Source organism: Arvicanthis niloticus, chromosome 2 (genome assembly GCF_011762505.2).
Source record: "Arvicanthis niloticus isolate mArvNil1 chromosome 2, mArvNil1.pat.X, whole genome shotgun sequence".
Classification (NCBI taxonomy): Eukaryota; Metazoa; Chordata; class Mammalia; order Rodentia; family Muridae; genus Arvicanthis; species Arvicanthis niloticus.
In genome coordinates this window covers 135311345-135336806 of record NC_047659.1, presented here as the reverse complement: position 1 = coordinate 135336806, position 25462 = coordinate 135311345, and the positions used below count along the sequence as shown (strand labels likewise).

The following is a 25462-nucleotide window of genomic DNA, read 5'->3' as shown; positions in this document are numbered from 1 at the left end:
CTTCAGATCCCCCATGATAGCTGCTCCTTACCCTTAAGGAGTCACCTCCTCAGAGAGACTCCCCCTGTATCCTACAACATGAGACAGTTGTCCTTCCCCAGGATGCCCTCTCTCCCATCTGCTTCTGTTCCTGCATCAACTTCCCCTGAAGCTGCCTGCTAATTTGTTTACCTAGACCCTGTCATCCTCTGAGGCAGGACCCTATTGTCAACAGATGGATAGTGTTCGCTGCCATGCCCAACCAAGCAGCTACTGCAGCAGCTGTGGTGGTCAGGGAGGTGCCCATCCGTATGTTAAGTGAAGGGACCGGTGTACGTGGATGGCTGCCTTGACAATCTCTGCAAAGGGACGTGCTATTTTATATCTGCCTCGGTCTGATTTTTCTGTATACACTGTGAACCTGCCAGTGAAGAACTTGTACCCAGCCATCACAAAAAAATTGTCTTGTTAGGGATAGACAGGTGACTCTGTGGTTAAAAGCACTGACTGCTCTTCCAAAGGACCCAGGTTTGGGACAAAGGTTCCCAGCACCCACATGGTAATTTATAACCCTCTGTAGCTCCAATCCCAGGGGATTTGATGCCTTCATCTGGCCTCTGAAGGCACCAGACATACATGCTGGCAAAACACTCATACACATAAAATAAAAATAAAAATCACACTGCCTGACTGGTCTTAATTTCATTTTCTATTGTTGTGCATTTAAAAAATTGCCCTGAAAAATCAGCGTAAGGAATAAATGGTTTATTGGGCTCAAAATTTTAGGTCACGAATTCCATCTTTGTGAGGCTCCTGCTGCCTGTGACTCCTGAAGGAAGAAGAGGTACAGAGCCCAGGAGAGGCCATGGGATGGAGCTCCTGAAAGAAAGGGGAGTAAGAGCAGGGCCAGAGTGACTGTCCTGGCAGGAGGCAGGAGAGTCTAAAGAAAGACACTGTGTCCCTCCCTCCGTTTGGCTATCAGACCATTGAGACAATGGTCCCCAAGAAATTGATGCTCCCAGAATCTGATGCTGGAGAAAACCACCACCAAGGCCTCAGCTATACCACATTCTAGCAGGGTGACTTCGGAATGCTTTACTCTCTGTGCCCAGCTGCTCCTTATCCACAGAGCAGGGACCACCATAGTGCCCATCTTATAGAGCTGCTGGGAGGTTGAGGAGATTGGAGATGCATCACTCGGTGCTTGGCATGCAGTATGTGTGGGCTCGGATGTGGCTGTGTAGGTGAGGACCATAGCCATGCAGAGAATCCGTAGCCATCCACGCAGGATGTCCGCGCTGATGCATGAAGCACAGTTGTCTTGCAGTATCGGTTCTCCCAGGGTCAGCCACACACTGCCAGCCTGCACTACTGACACTGGTCTCAAGGAAGAACATAACCAAGCCTGGTCCTCAGTGCAGCACATGCCACCCTCTCCTGGGGCTTCTGGGTTGGTTTTCTGACTCCATGTATGCAGAGGCTGCTGAGGACGGCTGGGGTTATGTTTATTACAGGGGACAGAAGGACACCAGGAGGGTGGACCTCAGGTGCACTGTGTGGCTCTCATGTGTAGTCCCCCCTGGGACAAGCCATATATTCCCATCAGCAAGGGGGGGGGAGGGTTAGAACCTGCAAAGAAGAGCTGAGTGGGGCCGAGCTGGCTTTGGTGATCAAGATGAAACAGCTTTTTTTTTTTTTTTTTTTTTTTTTTTTTTTTTTTTTTTTGGTTTTTTCAAGACAGGGTTTCTCTGTGTAGCCCTGGCTGTCCTGGAACTCACTCTGTAGTCCAGGCTGGCCTCGAACTCAAAAATTCACCTGCCTCTGCCTCCCAAGTGCTGGGATTAAAGGCGTGCACCACCACCGCCCAGCATGAAACATGCTTTAAAAGGAACTGAGCTGTCCCCAGGGACTTCCAAGGAGAGATAAAAGACTCAGGTAGAGGTGGAGGTTCACGTGGGAACAAGAAGCAAGAGAGCTGATCTCCTTAGCCCTCCCCCTCAGCCAGTTCTCTCAGCCCAGGGCCCATGCCCAGGGCAAGATAGATGAGTTGAGGAACTGGGCTGTCACTGACACACAAATGCCCGCCAGCCAGAGCAAGACCCACAGGGCCCAGCAAGAGCTGGGATGGTGACTTGTTCCAAAGTTTGCACAAGGGGTTTATTGGCACTGTTTGTCTGGCAGAGACTGAGGGGAACAGAATGAGTGACCAACACTTGATCCCCAGTGGCAGTTCCTCCCCTTGAGGTCCCAAGAAGCAAGACTTGGGAGCAAGCAGTAGACTGGTTGAAAGGTCAGAGGGAGAGTCACACACCAAGATTCATTCTTGTCTGCCATGGTAGCCCCTGGGGTCCCACACACCAGCCCCCATGTACAAGCCAGACTCCCCCTTCAAAGTCAAGGAGAGTGGAGGCACAACCTACACCCTCATCCTGATGTCTTAGGGAACATGGCTTGCACCCCTCCTGTGCTGTTGGACACTTGGGTTCCAAGGTGACCCAGAAGAGGAAGCTAATGTCCCCTCCTGGTGCTAGCATATTTAATAAAATGGAACAGAGCTTCTATGACTCCAGCAGCCAGGGTCCTGAAAGAGCCCCCACCACACATGAGCACCAGCGTCTGGTGACTGAGAAGGGTCAGGAACTGGCAATCACCGTATCCATGGCTCACAAGAAATCTCTCGCCCCATTGAGCAGCTGGCACAAGTGGCTGCTTGGCCATTGCTCTGGACTCCACTCTCCAGTTGGAAGCAGACCAGGGCAGGGCCCCTCAGTATCAAAGTCTGCTCAGCTAGAAAGCACAGGCTGATTTCACGGGTACTTACTTAGGAAGCCGCCGGGGCTGCTGCACAGTAAGTCCTCTCCCGGCTAAAGGACAGCAGCCAATGGCTCTGTCATCGCTCACAAAGGAGGGTTGCTTCGGTCCCCACAGAGCATCAAATGGTGAGCTCTGGTGCTTGCCACTGGGCATTCTTTGGAAGTGACCCCTAAAGGAGAGGCACCATTCTGAGGACACAGACCCACTGTGTCCCACAACCAGAGAAAACAAAATGTAGAACTTAAAGCCTGCCAGCAGGCCTGGGTTTCCACGGCCCTAGTCACCCCCAGTCACTAGAGAACACTGTGTGGGACACATTCAGACCCAGCACCCACCCCCTTCCCAGCTAAGGTGGGGTTGGTTGGGGGATGGTCCAGCAAGTTGTCGAGTGTATATTTTACCCACGTCCTAGCGGACACAGCAGACTTCACTGGGTCTTATATAACCTTGGGAGATCAGCCCTTTGATGCCACCAGCACCATAAGCCACAGCTATTGGCTGTGCTCACAGTATTTAACCCCCAGCCTCACCCTAATTGTACCAAACTCACTCCCAACACACACTCCGTACCAGGCGTCTATCAATCATGAGCCCCCTGCCTCAGCTCACAGGGCCTAAAGAACAGCTGAGCAGATGGTCTACATGAATTAACATGAGAGACTGTGTCAGTCCCTGGCTTTTAACCTGACAAACAGGTGTCAGGCTGGTTGCCATGGAGAGGTGAGGGGGTCACCAGGGTCAACCGGAAGTCTCTCCTATTATGGGCAGGTCCTAGGGGTTCTGTGGGGAGACCCAGGTATGCCTGGCATTTTAATTATGCCTAGCTTTGCCCACCTGCTAGTGTGATGTGCTTATGTGTAAGAATATACATCTGTGTGTATGTGCATGATGCATGCGTGTGAATCAACACAACTATGCATGGGTATATACATATATATACATGTATATATGTATATATACATATGTATATAGGTGTGCATGTATATTGAAAGTGTATGAATGTGATCATATGTGTGTGCATGTATGTGCTCACATGGGAAGTGTGTCGAACTGTGTATGCATGTCTGCATGGGTTGACAGACATAAGAGTAGACATGTGTGCAATGGGTGTGCCTATGCCTGTGTGTATGTGTGAGTGTGTGCAAACAAGTATATTAATCAGGATTCTGTAGAGCACTGGTTCTCAACCTTCCTAGTGCTTCAGCCCTTTAATACAGTTCCTCGTGCTGTGGTGACCCCCAATTATAAAATTGTTCTTGTCGCTACTTCATAACTTTAATTTTGGTACTGTTATGAATAGCAACGTAAGTATCTGAAATGCAGGGTATCTGATATGCGACCCTTATGAAAGGTCACTTGACCCCTCCAGGGGTCACAACCCACAGGTTGAGAACCACTGCTCTGGAGGAATAGAATCAATTAGAATGGAATTTAGTGGGTTGGCTTACGTACCATTTGTTGTGGTCCAACAATGTCTGGGGCAGAGTGTCTGCTCAGTCCGAGAAGATAGACACCTCTGCAGCCCCAGCCTCGTGTTGAAAACCTGGAGGATTTCTGGGAACCTCTGGTGTTCGGTCCACATTGGAAACCCAAAGAAACTGGGTCACGAAATCAGTGAAGGTGTGCAGCCGCAGTGACGGTAATGGCGGCTGCAACCACAGCAGAGCAGCTGAACTTGCCAGCAGGATGCAAAGTCAATAAGGCAACAAGCGAAGGTCTTCCCTCCTATCCCCCTTTATCGGCGCTGCTGTCAGAAGGTGCTGCCCATCCTTAGGGTGTGTCTTCCCACTTCAGTTAATAAAAGCAAGGAAAAATCCCCCACTCACATTCTCAAGAGCTGACCTCAACCTAGACAGTCCCTCACATGAGAACTCATGTCTGTCTTAGTTGACTCCTGGTCTAATCGGCTTGGCAACCAACATGAACTATGTCAGATGTGAGTCAATATGTGCATGTATGGATGTGATAGAGGCACATATATAGAGGAGTAGGCATGTATGTTGGAGAAACTGAGGCCTAGGGTGGAGATGACCTGTTCGTGTCCCCGACTAGCCTCCTTTATCATTGTGGCCAAATCTTGTCTCATTCTGACTGATCACGACTCTGGTGGTGCTCATGTGAATCAAGGCAAGGCCTGAGTGACATGGGACACAGCAGAACTCTCCAGTGATGTCTTCCTCCCCCCAAGGCCAACCTGCACTCTGAGCACCTGGATAGATCTCAGACACTCTTCCTCCCAGAAGCCACCTGGTCAGGCTGGAACACTCCCATAACCCATCTCCACACAGCCCATGGAGCCAAGCAGGACTCGGGCCTTGGGGTCTCTGACCCACTCTCCTCCACTGAGCAGAGTGTCAATGGGAAAAAAACAGTTTACAGGGCTGATGGTCCAGCCCCAGGATGCCCTGGCTCCAGGCTCCTTGGTAGGCCAGTCAGGTGTCTGCCAAGAGTCTGGTCTCTTTATCCACACTTAATTGAAAACAGCACACCATCATGGAGCCCATCCACTCATGGCCCTCTCTCCCCTCAATAGCCACCATTAACCTTTAGAAAGATGCTTCACGAGCCATTTGCCTGAACCTCTTTCTGCGAGCCCAGGTGTAATGAGGTTCAGAAACAGCCAGGCACAGGAGGGAACAGATGTGAGAAATGTTCCAGATGACAGCAGGGCAGAGCAGGTCCCAGGGCTGTCACACAGGCATAGCTGTGCATGTGACCATGCCACAGTCCGGGTCTGAAACACACATCCCAGGATGGTCAAGGCCAAGTCTTCTCAAAGAAGTGAACTCCCCTGAGCCGACCACAGCAGAAGCATGTTGGTGAAGTCCTGCTGCTCCCCAGCTCAGAGCCAGTTGCTCCATCTCCACGTGTCACTCAGGCCCTGTGGGCCAGCCTCCTCTGGGCTCTGGATCCCATATCCTCTGCCTTACTCCTCTCTGTCCAGACACACTCATCAGGTTGACCCTGGAGGGACAGAAGCAGGCACCAAATGAGTGTCCAGAGCAAATGCTAAAACCCTCAAAAAAAGAAAAAGAGAAGCAGAGACTCCAATAGAGCTGGGCCGAGGGATGAGCAGAGCCTCAGAAGGCAGAATGAACAGGTGAGAAGGCATAATGGTACTGACATAGTCTAAGCTTCGGGGAGGGTGGAACTATCGCCGGCAGGAGGGAGACTGGGCGTTTCCTGAGTGTCAGGTGGAAAGGCTAGCCACCTTTATTTTATTTATTTTTATTTTTTAGATTTATTTATTTTATGTATATGAGTACACTGTCATTGTCTTCAGACACACCGAAAGAGGACATCGGATCCCATTACCAATGGTTGTGAACCACCATGTGGGTACTGGGAATTGAACTCAGGACCTCTGGAAGAGCAGCCAGTGCTCTTAACCGCTGAGCCGTCTCTCCAGTCCCCTCCGGGCACCTTTAAGATGAGATAGAAAAGATCCCTACTCACAGTGTGTAACTGGGGTGCAGTAGAAGATGGTGACCTCTCGTGTGTGTATTAGGGGCTGGCGACTATGGTAAAAACGGTGTTCCTTACCTGAGCTGAAATTGAACCCTGCACTCCAAAATGAAAGCTACTGGTAGGAAGGACTTTTGTTTGTGTACAGGCGGAATGCAGGAGAGTTCTCACGGCACTTCTCCTCCGTGATGCAAAGCGGGACTGTTCCCAACAGCCAGCAGCAGAATAAAGACACATCTCCTGTCCCCTTGCCCCATGGGACGCCTCGCAGCGGGAAAGCACATGCATGGAAGGGCTGGAGCTGCAGCAACAGTGTGGACACAGAACAAAACCAGACATCTAGTGACTGCCGACAGCAAGTGCCTCCTGGCAGGGACACAGCACAGTGTGGTTGCTTCCTAGCTCGGTTCCAAAGCCATGGCTGGTGCTGGGCAAGCATCAGGACCTGGGTTCGGATTCCCAGAACTCACATAAAAGCCAAGCATGGGGCTAGAAGGATGGTTCAGTGGTTACAGGCACAGAGTTCTCTTGCAGAGGACCTGAGTTTGGTTTCCCTGGGCAGATATTAGTGGCTCAAAGCTCTAGCTCCAGGGGTTCTAACACTCTCTTCCTCCTGGCCTCCAAGGGTACCCATACTTACATGCACAAACCCACACACAGATACACATGCACACACATAATTTTAAAGAATAAAATATATTTTTAAAATCAGGTCTTTTGGAACACTCCTGTACCCCTGGCACTGTAGGGAGATGGCAGACAGGATTGCTGCCATCGGACCAGCAACTTAGCTCCAGTTTCAATGAGAGTTGTTGTCTTAAGGAAAGGAGGCAGAGAATAATAGAACAGGATACCCAATGTCCTCTACACATGTATGTGCCACACTGCCTTAGTTAGGGTTTCTCTTGCTGCTACAAAACACCATGATCAAAAAGCAAGTTGTGGAGGAGAGGGGTTTTTTTTGTTTTTGTTTGTTTGTTTGTTTGTTTTTGTTTTTGTTTTTGTTTTTTGGCTTACATTTCCACACTCTAGTTCATCACTGAAGGAAGTCAGAAAAGGAACTCAGACAGGACAAAAACCTGAAGGCAGAAGCTAATGCAGAGGCCGTGGAAGGACGTTACTTACTGGCTTGCTCCCCATGGCTTGCTCAGCCTATAGAACTCAGGACCACCAGCCCAGGGATGGCTCCACCCACAAGGGGCTGGGCTCTCCCCCATCAATCACTAATTATGAAAATGCCCTACAGGGTTGCCTGCGGCTTGATCTCATAGAGGCATTTTCTTAATTGAGGTTCCCTCATCTCAGATGACTTTAGCTTGGATCAAGTTGACATAAAAATGTCCGTGCCATCAACATTCTTTGTAGGTTACTCACGCCAAGTGAAGGCTGGTCAACAAGGGAATCTTGTCCAAGGAAACCTGGACAAGCCTCCACCTGGAGGAGCTGGGGGATTGTGCAGCTCTCCAGTGACACCTGGCAGGCTGTAAGCAGAGCTCAACAGCTAAGGCTCATGGGAAATTATCTGTACTCTAACCTTATACAGAGGAAAGCTCCTCTCCCTTCTTCCTCAAGCTCAGTCCTCAGGTTAATCTCCACCATCTATGGCTTTAGGAGCTGTCAAGAGCTTTTTATCCGTGTCTTTTTATCTTGATATCTACCCAGAGAGGTAGCCATGTGCACAGATGCACACACAGTTTCATCTGTGATAACTGTTCTGTTCCTAGGACTACTATTGTCGCTGTGATATTTTTAAGCTTTATGATTCCTAGGGATATTAGTCTGGTTCTTTCTGCTTTGTGAGTAAACTCCAAAGGTTTTGGTTTGATTCTGGTTTTGTTTTTTAATGGATCTGGGGCACGCACACCATGATAAAAGTATGGAGGTCATAGGTCAACTCTGTGGAGCCCACTTTCCCTTCTACCTTTATGTGAGCTCTAGGTGTTGACTGGGGTGGCCAGGCTTGGGTGGGAAGAACCATTAGCCAATGAGCCATCTTGCCAGCCCCCAGAGCACTTAAGGGCATCACCATGAGAAATCGTTATCTTGCTAGGGCACAGGCAGATCTGAGGTCTCAAGTGTCGTCGGCATGATTCCATCCTGCCCCCACTTAATGCCCCAACTTTGCCTCCTCCAGGTTAACCTTGTTTTTAGTGAAACACAAGACAAGAGCTGGAAAGATGGGTGCAGCTCCCAACCTACAATATCCCCTCCCCCAAGCCCCCAACAGTTTCCCAAAGACCTTAGAAGTCTCTCTCACTGGCCTGATTTTAGTCACATGCCCGTGACTAGGCCAATCACAGTGGCCAGGAGATGATAAGGAGCCATTTAGTTGAAGTGCACAGAGACAGGGCTGTTCCCAGGATACCACTTTCAAGAAATGTGGGACGGAAGAAACAGCTAAGCTCTGAACTAGGAAACATAAAACAGAATGGACACCACACACACACACACACACACACACACAGAGAGAGAGAGAGAGAGAGAGAGAGAGAGAGAGAGAGAGAGAGCGCAACAACAACAACAATACACACATAGTTAGACAGCAAAGTGTTGACAACCCATACCCATGTGAATGGGTAATTCTATGTGTCAGATGCCTGGACCATGGTGTTGACATACGGTTAAACATTGTTTTCGATGGCTCTGGGACATTGGGTGAGATCAACATCACATCGCCTAGCTTTAAAGGAAGCAGATTGCCTTCCATGCTGTGTCAGGGGGTGTGGAGGGGGGGCTGGGGGGGGGCTTATCCAACTAGCTGCGGGCCTGACTGGAAGAACATACTGAGCCTCCCTCCCTCAGGATTTGACTTTGGATTTGAGCTTCTGCATTGGCTTGTCTCTGGCTCTCCAGTCTGCCAGCCCACCCGCAGATTTTGGACATGGCACTTTCCATACCACAGGAGCCAATTTTCTAAAAGACTTCCCTCTGTCCCTCCCTCCCTCCCTTCCTCCCTGCCTCTCTCTCTCTCTCTCTCTCTCTCTCTCTCTCTCTCTCTCTCTCTGAAACAGGCTCTCTGGCCCATGGTAGCTTCAAACTTAATTATGTAGTCAAGGATGCCCCTTGAACTCCTATCCCCTCCCCCCCCCCCCCGCCTCTATCTCACAGATGCTAGAATACATGCTAAGTTTCTGGGATACCAGGGATCAAACCCAGGGCTTCATGTATCTAGGCAAGCACTGTGCCACTGAGCTACACCTCCAGCCATAAACACACACACGTGCACATTTGTGCAAGCATGCACACACACACTCACACACATTGGGTCAGTCCTCTGGAAAGCCCTATTTAGTACCCCGTGCCCTGGGTTCATCATTCGCCAGAGTGTCGTCAATGTGGCATTATCTAGGCAACAGTTGCACCACAGCCCCTCACCTCTGGCTGTACCCAGCTCTGTGGCAGACTTAATCCATTTCCAGCTGGTGGCATTTCCCCCGCAGGGAAAAGGCCATTTGACAGATTGACATTTCCATCCCACCCCCATCTGACTAGAGTTCTCTCTCTCTCTCTCTCTCTCTCTCTCTCTCTCTCTCTCTCTCTTTCTCATGTTGGTTCATGCTCATTATCTCAGCCAGCAAGGGAAGAGGAAGCACAAAGCCAAGATGAGGACAAACGAAGGCTGGTAACATGAAGAGCTTGTTTGTGCTTTGGGCTGTGTGTGTTTGCATGTGTGTCCGAGTGCGTATGTAGGTGTGTGAGTGAGTGTGTACATGTGTGTATGCTGGGTATGTGTGCATATGAGTGTGTCTATGTTTGTGTATATGAGTGTGTATGTGAGTGTGTATGTTTGCATGTGTGTATGTGTGTGCATGTGTGTGTCATGAGTATGCATGTATGTGCATGAGTGTGTGTGTGAGTATATATGTGTTTGCATGTGCATGCACGTAGGTGTGTGAGTGTGTGTGTGCATGTGTGTGTGATGAGTATGTGTGTACGTACATGAGTGTGTGTGAGTGGGTGTGCATGTTTGCATGTGTGTGAGTATGTGTATGAGTGTGTATATGTGTTATGAATATGTATGTATGTACGAGTGTGTGCAAGTATGTATGTTTCCGTGTGTGTGTGCATGTATGTGTATGTGTGTGTGATAAATATGTGTGTATGTGATGAGTGTATGTGAGTTTGTATGCTTCCATGTGTGTGTGCGCATGTGCATGTGCACACACAGAATGCTAGTCAGTGCTATCTTTTGAAGAGAGGGAGGAAGGTTTGTTCCTCACAGAGCTGGAGGAGACCCTGACCCTGACCCTGAACCTGCCTCCTGCCAGGGTACCACAGTCAGTTTGCTCTGACTCTGCATTCACCTGACCAGCTAAGGAGCCTGGACAGGCTCTCTTGATCACATACCTGCTACCCTGGGCTGGCCCTTGCACCAGCGAGGAGGCCCAGGATGCTCCAGTGCTTCTGCTCCTGCCTCTGTATACTCCTCCTCTTCCTGCCTTGAGACTTAATGTGTCCATCACCTGCCAGCTGGGAACCTGATCAGTGACCCAACACCTATGACCTGGAGAAGGCACATAAGTCCAGTGCTCTATGTGTGTTCTTCTGGAACGCTGTGAGATGACAAAGGAGCTCCGAGAAGCCCCCAAAGACTTTAAGGTCCTCTGAAGCATCTGGGGAGCCCTCCAAGGCAGGACATGAGACCTGCAGGGACATGGAGCAGACTCAATGCAGAGGCCCTGGCATCTTGACTCCAGTTCTTGGCTCCCAACCCTCCTGTCAACAGTCAGGTCACCAGTTGCCCCTCTCTTGCCCTGAGCCTCCTGCCCACTTTGACCTTGAGGGCACATGGGCTCTGCCCTCCTGGAGTGTTGGCAGTTGGGTTGATTTGCATATCGACCTGCAAGGCCTCTTGGGCTGACAAATGGGCCACAGAGAGTATTCCTCCCAGCCTGGCACTCTCTCTCTCTCTCTCTCTCTCTCACACACACACACACACACACACACATGCAGCTCTAGCCCCCAGGAAAAGTCATCTCAGAGAAGATTAGATTCCCACATCTGCAGAGTCATGTCACGCATCAGCTCCCTGAATGAGACAGGGAGACTCAGGCCCCAGCCCCACTGAGCAGCCACCAGGATCCCACTGATGCCGGGGAGGATGAGGGGCTGTGACCAAAACGGTAATGCAGCTGATATGGGATGCAGCCTGATGCCCGTGGCTTAAACCGATTAACCCCGAAATAGGACAGCTCTAATCGGCCTCCTGAGAGCCATGAAATAGGTTTGGGACACTTGGGACAACCATGGGGTGGGGGCTGGAGAACCAGGGACAAGATGGAAACAGACACAGTGCTGTTGACACTCGTGGGCCTGCAGCACCACACACTTGGGAGGCTGCCAGGGTGCATCTGGGATAGCAGGAGTCCACATGCTAGCCACCTGCCACCTCAGACTCCATCCCAGAATTGCTGGGAGCCAAAGACCAACTTCTGAGTCCCAAGCAGGGCCATTCTTGGGTTTGGCACAGAGCAGCTGCAGTCACTGAGTCTGGAATGCTCTGCTGAGATGACTGCCTGTCTGTCATACTCTGTACTTTGAGGGTTTCGAGACAAGTCCCCATCTGTTTCCAAGAGAGTGAAAACAAGGGACCACTTCCTGCAATGGAATCTCTGGGACCGAACTACAACGTTTATCAGGTCAGATTAGCAAAGCCAGGTAGACTGTGAGACATTGCAAGCACTTGGGATGATAGCAGACTCGGCTCTGGAAGTGGTGGGATAGACTCCTTATCAAGAGTCTGGAAGGTTCTTACCCCTGATTTGCCTGTTGGAGTTCACATTCAGGAAACTTCGTACTGGCTATGGTGGCTCACACATGTAATCTTGGCAGTTGGCAAGTAGAGACAGGAAGACTGTAGGTTGGACAGTCTGGGCTCTATAAGACCCCGTCTAGGGAATAAAGAATAAAGAAAGAGAGAAAGAAGGGAGTGGGGTGGTACCTCAGTCGAGGAAGTGTTTCCTGCCCAAGCAGGACCCGAGTTCTCTCCCCAGCACCGTGGAAAGGCTGAACTTGGCAGCACACACCCGTAATCCTAGGGCCGGGGAAGCAGAGACAGGAGGAGGATGCCTGGGAATCCCTGGACAGTTGGTATAGACTAGTTGGCAAGTTTCAGATCCCAGTGAGAGACATTGTCTCAAAAACCAAAGGGAGAAGAGAGCTTCTGAGAAATGACCCCTCAAGGTTGACTTCTAGCCTCTGTGTGCACACCTGTCTACGATAACACACGCATGTGCATATGTGCACACACACACACACACACTCACTCGGCACTGAGGTTGTGGTGCTGTCTATCACAGCATTGTTTATAAAGCATAACCAGAAACATTACAAATGTTGAAAACACAGGGGTGAGAAAGAGATCATGGATCAGAGGATGCTGGAGTCTCTTTAAAAACTATGATATCAGGCTACAGAGATGGCTCAGCAGTGAAGAGCACTGACTGCTCTTCCAGAGGTCCTGAGTTCAATTCCCAGCACCCACATGGTGGCTCACAACCATCAGTAATGGGATCTGGTGCCCTCTTCTGGTGTGTCTGAAGACAGCAACAATGTGTGTGTATATATATATATATATATATATATATATATATATATATATATATAAAATAAACAAATAAATCTTCAAAAAAACTATGATATTCTAGAAAATAGTAAATAGTCATTCTGGGCTATAGCTGAAAATGAAATGTTAGATATATTACTGTACCCACCAAGACCTCCCCGCAACCCCTGCCTCTGCACACACCCCTATATGGAAAGAGACAGACAAAACTGCTACCAGGAAGTATCATCACCTGTGGTGGTAGAACTAGTTACACCAGGTTTTAATTTTCTCAGGACACTTCCACTTTCCTAAAAAAGTAGGCTGATCCTTTACAACCACAAATATAAATATTTTCTAAACCACGCTGGCTAGCTGCTCAGGATCCATGCATGTTAGCAGCTTTGCTCACCTCTGTGCCAAAAAAAACCACCAAACAAACAAAAAAACAAACAAAAACCCACAGAAGCAACTGAGGAAGGAAGGAAGGAAGGGTTTGACTGTGGCTTACCATGGAGAGGCACAGCCCATCGTGACAAGAAGGCATGCTGGAGCTCACGGTGGCCGAGCCTGTGGCTGGGACTCCTCAGACCTCAGTAGAACAGGAAGCCGAGAGCCAAACCTGAAGCAGGTATATCTATGATCCCCACAGCCCAGTGTTGCTCCTCCTCCAACTAAACATTTCACATTCAAACCATATCGGGCCCTGGGTGCGAGTATATAAAATACAGGGCTGTTCACTAAAGCGCACGGTTATGTTAATGAGTGATACTCAATTTTTGTCAGGCTTAGGAGTTTTTCAAAGATAGAGTCTCATGTAGCCCAGGCTAGATTCAGACTCACTATGTAGCTGAGGATGGCCTTGAATTCCTAATCCTCCTGCCTCTACCTTCCAAGCCCTAGAACTGTAGACAAGAGCCACCACACCCAGTGTAAGTGGTCATTTTTAGTTGCCATGGAAACGATGACATCATGGCAGATCGTTTTAGGGAGAGCCACTCAGCCACCTTCTCATGAAGCATAGTAGTCAAGCACCTCGGAGAAGGATCTCGCAAGTGGTTGGCTCTCAAATTGAGGTCTCCTCTCTGCTCCTGCTCGTGTGAGTCAAGAGCCTTTTCTGCTCTGCATCAGCCTTGTAGTCAGCCTGCTCGAGAATACGAACAGGAATGACCTTTAAAAACTTAATTATGAGCTTCCTTTTTCCGTGATCTTATCACGGGGAGGGGGGCTACACATGAATATTCAAACTAACTTCTTCTGCTTCATCGGGAGGCTGCGGAAGAAGCAGAAGAAGCGTGTGATCTCCTCCTAGCTGACCTGGGTACCCTCTTGGCTTTCACATACCCTCCTGACTGGTTTCCGCTAGCCCAGGAAAGGGTCCAGGCTCAGGGCTGATTCTAGGCTTTCACACTTGCCTTGCCCTCCGCCTTTCCCGAGTCTCCCGTCCTTTGGGGAGCAGAAGCTCTTCTCCCTTCAATGTGTGCAGGCTGCTCACCTGCCTAACACACACCCCTCTGTAATCTGACTTTCCCTGGCTAATTACGATAGATTCTGACTCTGGAACCACTCTGAGATGGCTCATTCCCGTTATCGCTTGGACTTGGCCCTAGCTACGTCATCACATTGTAACCCTGCGGCCCGATGCCTGGGAGTTCTCTTACTCTAACCCCGGTTCCTCTGTACAGTAGTGCACACACGCTCCCACAAATCGTTCGGTACTTTATACTCATTCGCCCATTATCTTTCCTCCCCGTAGAATGTGAACCCGAGAAGCACAAGCCAGACTCTCAGCACTCAGGGGGCTGAGGCGGGACAATGTCAAACTCAAGACCATGCGGGCTACAGGCTGAATTGAAGCCATGTCACTATGTGAAAAGGGGGGAAACAGACTGAGATGCGGCTGGGGGTGAGGTAGTGACCTAGCATCGATGCCTTAGTCAGGAATTTTATTGCTGTGATGGAACACCAAGACCAAAGAGCTTGGGGAGGAAAGGGTTTCTTTGGCTTACACTTCCACAATGCTGTTCACCACTGAAGGAAACAGAGCAGGAGCCTGGAGGCAGGAGCTGATGCAGAGGCCATGGAGGGGTGCTGCTTACTGATTTGCTCATCATGGCTTGCTCAGCCGGCTTTATTACAGAATCAGGTCCAACCCAAGGATGGCCCCATACACCATGGACTGGGCCCTCCTCAAAAGAGTGCCCTATGGCTGTCTCTTAGAGTCATTTTCGAAACTGAGGTTCTCACATTTCAGATAACTCTAGCTTATATCAAGTTGACATAAAGCTAGCGTCGTGTCTGTCAGCAGAGCATGGCTGGCGTCTATTTGGAAGGGAGATACAGCTTATTCACACAGCCAGGCTTTCTTGGATCTTCTCATGTTGCTGGAACTTCTGGGTAAAACCAGCTCTGCTTTGTAGGTGGACACAAGAAGACATTCCCAGAGGAGACAACGGCAGGGTCTGAATCTGATTGACCCTATATAGACCCTATATAGATTGCACTGAGGTCTCCATGAAGCGGATCCTGGTCAGCGTCTTAGAGGGACACTGGAGACACTCAGATGGTTTCCTGGTGTCTTAGAGCACCTTTTGTCTGCTTGTTCCCCACCGCCAACCCTGCACCATCTGCTCCAGAAAGCAGACCAAAGGCTGAGGCAGAGCTTGCCCGCACCCAGGGCCTTCTACACCTGTCTAGTGCTGGTGGGTCCATAACACCCTCCCTGCTTTCTAGAAAAGCGAGTCGGGAGTGGGGTAGGGGTCTTGAAACTACCTTTTCCAGACAGCAGTTTCAAGCCCAGAGTAGAAGGATTGCTGCGAAAATCTAATATCCTCAGGAGTTTGAACACACTAAGGAGGCATACTAGGCAAAGTTTCCAAGAAGGATCAGAGAGGCTGAGGCACTTGTACCTGGTCACAGAGCTCCTGAGGAACAGGGGAAAGACCTGAGACACTCAGCTGCCAAAGGAGAAAGCAAAGGAGCATGCCTCGTCCTAGATGAGGCTGAATAGAATTATTTGGAACAATGGGGTTCTGAAAAGAGTCAGATCCAAATGTGCAGAAAGATTGTCAAGGCACAGGGTGGCAGAGCCCTGGGGACCTGGGGACCAGGAACAGAAGGGGACATTTTTGTGACGAGGGCACACAGAAGGAAGAGTTCTGAAAAGAGCCCTGAAAATTCCTAGGTTCGACACTGAACTGTGTGGAGGGTGTGGAAGTCAACCAACCTTGTGAAGGAAAACATGGGATGCAGACTGAGCCCCCACAGGCTCCCGAGGCTCCTTGAAGAGTCCCGAACTGCTGCAAGCAGCATTAGATCCAAGATGGCTCCCAGGACACGGATGAGAGAGCAAAAAGGAACAGAGGCCAGGGCGGTGGGTGCTTCCCTTGTCTTCACAGAAGTCCTAACAGGTGATGATGCTCCCTCAGCCACCAACACCTCCTTCTGAGACACTTCATCAGGCCGGGCTTTCACTGGAGCATGGTGACCGTGTGGTGAGATATGATTGGCCCACGATTTGAGGGCTTGGGATTGGCTCAGACACTGTATGTAAGATTATGTGCTGCTCAATAAACTCAGATCTGCACTGATGCTGGTCTCCAGAGTCTGATTCCTGGGATTCATCATGCGATTCCATTGCTTCTCACCCCCACCCTCAGCCCTGTTTCCACAGAACCTCGGGTCCCTGTGCAGAGCCCCAGACAAGCCATTGTCCTCTGAGTACATCTCTTTCCAGGTCGGGTGCTCTGGGTAAGATGCTCTGATGTACCTGGCCCACACCTGAAGGTCCAGCAACAACAGACATGATGCTCGCTGAGAGGGCACTGTGGGCTAGCACCTCCACCTTTGGCCTCCTATCCATGCAACCTGACAAACAGTGCGGATCAGATGGGAGACTTACCACAGCATGAGACTTGTTACAGGTGATGGAGAGCCTAATTCTAACTGGTCCATGTAAGGAAGACAGGGGACTTCCCCAGTCCCCTAAGAAGGACCCAGTATCACAAGAGTTGCACCATGGGTTTCTGTGACAAGGGCAAGCCAGTTGTCACCCTCCCTTTCCAGTTCCTTGACCTCAGTTCCTAGAACTATTATCTTCAAATGGAAGGATTAATCGGAGACAGGTGGGGCCACTTTTATAGTCTGTTATGAGGACACATTTGAACTTCACATTGCAGAGATGAATCTACAAGTCTGTGAAGCAAGTCGGCGGCGCACACCCACAACCATGTGTTAGCTCTGAGTTAGCCTCTAGCCCAGGTGGCACACGGCCAGGAGGAGCAAAGGGCTCAGTGCCCCTGGGAACATGTAAAACCAGAGAGGCTATAAAGCAGAACCACAGAGGGGGCCATAAGAAAGAGCACCAGCATCATGAGTCTCAGAGACAAGGCTAGCCCCAGACCAGAATGTCGAGGCAGAGTTCTAAAAGGATTGCCTGCGTCTGTTCCTGCTTCTTATATGACGTGCTGGGTGGAGAGACGTAAGGCAGACTGTAGTGTTCCTCCTCTGTCTTCTCAGAACACAGGCTCAGCACACAGAGGCATCCTGTTCACACACTCAGACAACCGTCAAGGAAAGGAGTGTAGGGTTTCCAGGAGCATTCTCTCAGGCCAACAGATGAGCTGAGGTACGCAGACATCAGGCCACACGCACTGGCTCTCCTACTATCCCCTGTCCCTGAAGCTCTCTCCGGACAGAGCTTGCTGTGGCCTCGTGGTCTCCCTTCCTCTTGAGATTCAAGCCTGGCTCCTCCCCACCCTTCTCCTCACCTCTAGACCCAGGCCCAAGAAAATCTTGAATTACAACATTTTTCTAGTGCTTCCCTGCTTTGTGACTCCTGGGTTGAAAGCTAAGTCACACGGTGTGGGACTTACTCCTCAAATAAATAAATAAATAAATAAATAAATAGCAACTAAGAAATTCCTTTTGCTTCTGTGAGCTGACAGCAGGACCCCATCATGCTATTGGTGTTGGTGTCTCTCCTAATGAGGCTCCTTCCCAGACCTGAAGGTTTACGCTTCCTCTCCATGACTGTCTGTGGCCACAGTGCCCTAAACTCTCCTAATAAAGAAGCCCTTCTGGGGATGATTTGTATCTGTTTCCTTCCTGCTGAATCATTTTGCATTTATGTAGCTCTTATTATCCATATAGCAGCTTTATTATTTATGACACTTTGAAATAAAACTCAGTTTAGAGATTCAATCCAGGTCCCCGCTTGATGGCATTGGTGGTGACAGCCAATGTGGGCTTTCATAGCCCAGTTACAAAACTCCAAATGGCTTGTGCAAAGGGCCTGGGGTTCGCTGTGCTCCACTGAGCTCAGGCTCCCTGACACCCAAGCTGATGACAGTTGGGGTGGGGGTAGGGCACTCAAGATGTTTGCTTGCAGAAGGTAATTTAATATATTCCTCACTTAAAACTAAAATTAGAAAAAAGATAGAAAGAAAGGAAGGAAGGAAGGAAAGAAGGAACAAAGAAACAAAAAAGAAGGAAGAGAGAGGGAGAAGGAGGGAGAGAGAGTCATGAGATTTTGAATTAAAAGCAGGACTAAGAAAATTAAAGATTTGGTCTGGCCGGGCGGTGGTGGCGCACGCCTTTAATCCCAGCACTTGGGAGGCAGAGGCATGTGGATTTCTGAGTTCAAGGCCAGCCTGGTTTACAGAATGAGTTCCAGGACAGCCGGGCTACACAGAGAAACTCTGTCTCAAAAAAACAAAAGCAAAAACAAACAAACAAACAAAAACTTTGGTCTGGTCTGGGAAAGCTAGTTCATGGGCCCCTTTTATCTGCCCTGCCTCGGTACTGTGGGGGATCCAGGGCTCACACACACTATGCTCTTGCTCTGCCACTCAGCCACAGCTCTGTGCACCCTCTTTCTGTATGGAGAAAGGGCCTGGGACCCACAGTCATCCTGATCCCACACCCTACAACTGCCCAGAAAAGGAGTGTAGGGTGTCCAGGAGCATTCTCACAGGCCATCAGACAGGCTGAGGTACAGCCAAGGTCCTCAGTCACCAGGGCAGTGTGTGAGAGCTGGCTCTTCACAGGGTGGGGAGACCAGGTTGAAAAAACAGAAGCCATGGTGGCCAGGGCACAACATCTCTACCCTAAGCTGGGATCCTAGGACACAACCCCTGGAAGGGTCATCACCCTCTCTCCTCCCTCCTTTTCTTCATTCACCTAAAAAACTCAGGGTATGAGGAAGGAGCATGTGACAGACTAGCTCTACACCAGTGTCCCTGCCTCAGGAAGCCAGGGGGTCAGTGGAGGTGGGCGGTGCCCCTGGAGACCACTCCTGCAACTCGTACGCACAGAGGGAGAAACACAGAGAAATATCAGCTTCATCAAGAGGAAGTGGATCATGGCAGACAGGTCCCATCTCTGCCCCACAGTGAGCTTTGAATGCTCAGGTGCCTCCAGAGTGGAGAGGCAGGACACAGCCGGATCTATGTACAGAAAAGGCAGATCCCTGGGGCCATCTCTAAGACTCTAAATTCTAGCTGAAAGGTCACAAGATGGTACTTCTAGGGCTGGCTCTTTTATGATGAAATCTTTTTACCAGAAAATTAAAATTCTGCAGGTTCTGAGAGTAATTAACTGGAGGTGTGTTTGCAACACTACCATCATCAAGTCACCTTTGGTCCTCAGTGTGCCTCCAGCATGGCGCTCCATGGTCCCATGGAAACAGCTGTTCCATGTGCCCAGCAGGGCTCTCATTCCACTGATGTCACCCTAACACTGTTAGCAAGTAAGAAGAAATCAGTCCCAGGTCACTAGGAGCCTGTATGGACACCAGGAAGGGGGAGAGGTATGCAGAGGCAGGAGCAGGAGCAGAAGCACTGGAGCATCCTGGGCCTCCTCGATGGTGTAAGGGCCAGCCCAGGGTAGCAGGTGTGTGATCAAGAGAGCTTGTCCAGGCTCCTTAGCTGGTCAGGTGAATGCAGAGTCAGAGCAAACTGACTGTGGTACCCTGGCAGGAGGCAGGTCCAGGGTCAGGGTCTGCTCCAGGGTCTGCTCCTCTCCATCATCCTCACAACTCTGTGAGGAACAAACCTTCCTTCCTCTCTTCAAAAGATAGCATTGACTAGCATTCTGTGTGTGCACATGCACATGCGCACACACACATGGAAGCATACACACTCACATACACTCATCACATACACACACTCATCACACATACATGCACACACATACACACATATACACACATACATGCACACATATACACAGATTCACAAACACACACGCAAACACACACACCTTGCTTGGAGCAAATGGTCTCACCCATCGGATTTCTGTCGTCTCCACTGTAGGCATATAGGGTTCTGAATCGGGAAGGATTTTCTCAAGGTTATTCACACCCTTCCTGGGTCTGTAGTACCCAGTGAGTACTGAGCTACCCAATGCCCAGCCACCTCAGCATGGTGGGCATGAGGAGAGGCTCTGGGAGACATACTGTGCCCGTTACCAACCAGAGAACCATTCTTTGGTTCCAGAATGGTAGATGGGAGTGGGAAGGGCTTAGTTCCAGGTAGTATTGTCTCCATTTCACCTGAAGAACTTTCTAGGCGGCCTCTTCACGCTTTGGAACTTAGTATTTCTCGAGGTACCCTGTCACCCAGTGCTGCAGACCTCAACCTCAGGGTCCTGCCCAGAGACTTTCAAAGCAGACAGGGAGGAGTGTGCAGCCGTTTAGTGTAGGAAGTCTGTCATCTCCCAGCTATCCTACTGTAACTGGTTGCTGGGCAAAGGATCCTGCATGTCACACATCTGGGACGAAATTGTCTGGACAGTATCTCCCTGTCTCCCGTTCTACCCAGAGAGAAAACATGTAGTTAACTTGTGAGTGTGAGGTAGGGATTCCTGTCACCTGCCAAAGGAGCCAGATTGTCACAATCTGGAGACCAGGGAAAATGACTCCGGAAAGTGACCAAGCTGGTAAGGAACAGGCGGCAAGAGAAGCTAGCAACAGTGGCCTCCCTTGGCCACCCTCACATGTGGTGTCCTGGGGTGTGGTGTACCCTACAAAGCCTGGATGCAGATTGTCTACACTCATTCCTCATGCGGAGCCTCTGCTCTCCCTGGGTGAATCTCAGAGGCACCAGGATCCAGGTTCTCCTACAGGGACACAACACTATGCAGTGTCACCAGGATTGTGTGTTTAACACTGGGATATGGGGCAGGAATCAGACCAGTGCTCAAAGCAAGTGTAGGACACAAAAAGGAGACACACCACATTCACCACTGACTTGATGCCCATTCACTGGGGGCAGAGTGGATCGTGTGGGGCAGAATCTGTAGGCTCTGCCTGGGTGACTTTCAGCTTCTGAGAGAAGTCTCTGACCCAAGTTCCCAGGCGCCTTGCCCAGCTCTCTTGGTTAACACTGATCTCGTGGGTCCCTGGGCATCACTCACACTAGCAACACGGAGTGCGCTGTTGGGGAGGAGGGACCACACCATCTTCATCTTCTCCCTCCACGGTGCTGATCTGACTACGAAGGCTCTGTCATGTCACCCCCAAAAGACTCCACAAAAGCTGAAGCAAAGTCAAAGGCAGGAGGAGGGGCAGGCCCTGATCGCCTGACACACTTAAGTGGCTTCTTATTCACAGGGACACAGATCAGGACCCGGCACCCACAGACAGGCTCATACATCACCTGTTCCTTCGCATGCAGCACCGACCGACCTCCGATTCTCCTGATGGGCAGTAGATGCAGGAGGGAGAGGATGTCTGTGAATCTGAAATTGTGCTGTTTACCTGCCAGGGACCTTGAACTTGAGAATGTCCTTCCTCAGAGTGGGGCAGGTGGCCAGCAAGGCAGGAATGCTGTCAAGTCACACACACGGGCCTCAAGAGAGGGAGCTGGGGAAGGAAAGGGGGTCATGCCAAGCTGAGAGGCCTTTCAGAGCTTCAGAGACACCTAGAAAAAAGGTGTCAACAATACAGATCCAGAAGTGACAGAAAGAATAGGCTACACTGGGGACAGAGGTCATTAGCAGGGGCAACAGGCAAGCTCTAGGCTCGGCAGGAGGGAAGCTCGTCCTGGCAGGGAACTGTGTTTTATTCTTTCTCGGGAGCCATAATTTTCAGATGATGCTTCAGGATGGATCCTTTGAGGACAATGGATGACCTGAGGAGACTCAGGTGACAGTTCCTCCTTGGGTGGGGGGGGGGTGATAAAAATCCAGCTCTTCTGAGCAGAAAAGCGTTGTTCAGAGACAACATCACTGAGTTTGTAAGAACGAGGGCCAGGAACATAGACATAAACTTTAATTAAGGGAATGTTCAGCAGGTCTCGCCATGTAGCCCAGGGGAGGTGACAGGCTGAAGAATGAGCCTCCTTGAAATGCAGCCACCACTTGTCACCCCTTAATTATTCACAGTGTCCCTGTTGCTGTTTTACTTGCACTTCCATAATCCCCCCACCCCTCCCCCACCCTTCACCCCACCCCAGTTTGGACTCCAATTACTCGTGTTGCGTAATGAAATAGTTAACTCTCCTAGATGTACAGTTGTAGCCAGAAGGCCTGTTTACCTCCCCTCCCCCAACAACTTTAATATTTTCAGTATCATGCAGGGACATAACAGTGGCCAGGAAGTCACCTGCAGAAACAAGCTAAGTATCTCTGAGTCCTCCCAGAAACACACAGCTAGAAACCCCTAGTCCAAGCACCTTCATCTCATCTCAGAGGCCCCTGTGTCCCCACACATGCTAATGCTCTGTATACGAGCCTCCAGCGCGCGCGCACACACACACACACACACACACACACACACACACACACACACACCCTCAATGCAGACACCACCCTCCATCACCACACTTACCCCACCTCCCACCATCCCACCCACCCCCACCCCAGTCAATCTTTGTTGTCTGCTGATTGGGAGTGAGTTTAACCCAGGAGCGGCTGAGTGTCTTTTGCAGCTGACACCACCCACACTCTGGCCAGGTAGATGAGTCTGGGCCTTATGGTAAAACTGAGGACCTCCCGGTGCTGGGGCTGTGGAGAAAAACAGAACAGAGTTGTTACATAGAAACAAAATCGCCTCTCTGCTCCCACAGGAGGCACAGCACGCCCACTTTGGTTGCTTTCCTAAAGAAAATGTTTCTCTGAGTGGAACAGAGCAGAGTCCCATTCAAATGTTCCCAGGCCAAAGCAGTGGAAAGGCAGAGGTGCCTGGGCCGCTCATCCCGTTTCTGTTACCCATCAGATCTCACTGATCAGGCGCTTTAAGCAATAGTGACCTTCGGGTATCTGCAAGGTAAGCAGGCAAGCGTTATGAACCTCACGTCAGAGGCGCCATCTGCATGGCAGCTGCCCTGCTGCTCCCTGTGACCTCTGAGATGGGTGAGGCCGGGGCAAAGTGAGGGCTTATTTAGATTTTTGCTCAGTAGCAGTTCTGCAATCCCTGCGGATCATGTGCACTGCATATTGAAATGTAGCAGTTGAGCTTGCTTTAGTTGGACAAGACTCACAATAAACATTCTGTCCCGTGATGCTCTCTGTTTTGGTTTTTTGTTTATCTGGTTGGTTAGTTGGTTTTGTTTTGTTTTGACAAAGCTATTGAAAGCATGCTTTAGCGGGTAACACATGAAGGCCCTGGAATTTATTTATCTGTTGTCCACTTAAAGGGGCACCCGCCTGCCTGTCTCAATGTGAGGGACATAGAGTCATAGGCTTGTCCTTGCCACAATATCTGTTTCCTCTCTGAGTCATCTGATTTAGTTCTCCCCCTCCCCCCCCACCCCCCCACCCCCCCCACCCCCCCACCCCCCCCCACCCCCCCCACCCCGGCTTATTTGTATGAAAAAACAAGTCAGGGCTGGGCAGTGGTGGCGCATGCCTTTAATCCCAACACTTGGGAGGCAGAGGCAGGCGGATTTCTGAGTTCGAGGCCAGCCTGGTTTACAGAGTGAGTTCCAGGACAGCCAAGACTATATACAGAGAAACCCTGTCTGGAAAAAAAAGAAAGAAAGAAAGAAAGAAAGAAAGAAAGAAAGAAAGAAAGAAAGAAAGAAAGAAAGAAAGAAAGAAAGAGAAAACGAGTCAGAGAACATTAAAGAATGCTGGAGTGGGGCCTAGAGAGATGGCCCAGCAGTTTGGAGCATGTATTGACCTTGCAGAAGACCCAAGTTCAGTTCCCAGCACAAATATCTGGCAGCTCACAACTGTCTGGAACTCCAGCTCCAGGAGGATCTAACTCCCTCTTCTGGCCTCTGTGGCAACTACACTCTGATGCACATACACATAGATACACAGGAATGTACATAATTAAAAGTAAAAAGTACTAAAGTGATAAGAACAGATATTATCCAAAAGGTGGAGTGCATGAATATCCAGAGAGAGAGAGAGAGAGAGAGAGAGAAAGAGAGAGAGAGAATTCCCCTGACTTGCTACCTATGACAATATGACGCAAACAATATGATCCAGCCTGTCACATGACAGAAACAAGGTCTCAGGGTATGTCATTAATTGATTTTCATGTGCACTGCATATTGAAATGTAGCTACTGAGCTTGCTCTGTTGGACAAGACTCACAGTAACATTCTGTCCCATGATGCTCTCTGTTTTGGTTTTTTGTTTGGTTGGTTGTTGGTTTTGTGTCTATTGTGTGCCAATACCACAGTAATTACACGCACACATGCACCTCACAGATGTAGCCCCACAAAGGTCCTGTAACAACAGTGAGTCCTGATGGACAGCATCCTTGTCAAGGTCCAACTGATGCCCAGGACCACCATGAATGGGTTCCCAGCCTCCATCTGCAGCTACCCTGACAATGATTCCAGACCTGGAGCTAATCAGGGATACTGTGGCCATCCTGCAAGCCAGGGCTTGGCTCCTTCCTCATCCTACCTAGGCAGCTAACAGGGAATATCTCACCTTCAGCAGAGCTCTGTTAAAAGGCAGCTGCCCTGTGGGCTCTGGAGTTGGGGAACAGGAAGGAATCCTTGGCTTCAGGGATGGGAAGAGCACTCAGAAGGCTCAGTCCTCAGAGTCTTAGACATTGCGGCAGTTTGCAAAGCCTCTCCGGCAGAGGAAGGAACGAAGATACACATATCTGTCAGATTCCTTCTGATCCAACCTGAAGGACCAGTTTTGGAGACACCTAACACTAGTGTTGTGCTTGGGGCAATTCCTGGGCTCTTCCTCATCTCCAGTTGTATGACTGCTGTAATAGGAACTATCGCAGTCACAGCTACCATTGGGACTACTTACCGGTCACAACAACCTCCAAGAGTGTTCTTTTAGAAGCCTCCGCAAATAGAAAGCAAAACAGAAGGTGTTATCAGCAGGCTGAGCCAGCCATAGGGTATGCCTGCTCATCTGGTGGGCTTTTCATTTTCATGTTTATAGGATGATGAGACTACAAGAATTCAAAGACACATGAGTGCACACCAGTGTGCTTGTTTATTTGATAATATTAGTTATTTTGGAGGAGTAAAGAGAGAGGGAGGGAGGGAGGGAGGGAGAGAGAGAGAGAGAGAGAGAGAGAGAGAGAGAGAGAGAGAATATCTCAGAAGGTATCTCCAGAATGAACAACTTCCATGTGACTCCATGTGTTTAAACACACAGCTATGTCTGGGCCAGAGTGGGCTCAAGCCTAAAACCCCCTAGCCTCTGGTAATGGGGAAGGTAGACTCTGACATCATC

The 25462-nt window shown here is 49.9% G+C and overlaps 1 long non-coding RNA gene across 1 annotated transcript; it reads right to left on the bottom strand.

Annotated features, from left to right (window-relative positions):
- Nucleotides 1-1797: 1797 nt before the first annotated feature.
- LOC143441510 (uncharacterized) lies at nt 1798-14245 on the bottom strand. Its single transcript, XR_013108997.1, has 4 exons — nt 14147-14245; nt 13314-13424; nt 4246-5757; nt 1798-2962 (listed from the first exon to the last, which is right to left on the bottom strand). It is a non-coding gene; the product is annotated as an uncharacterized LOC143441510 (long non-coding RNA).
- Nucleotides 14246-25462: the final 11217 nt, after the last annotated feature.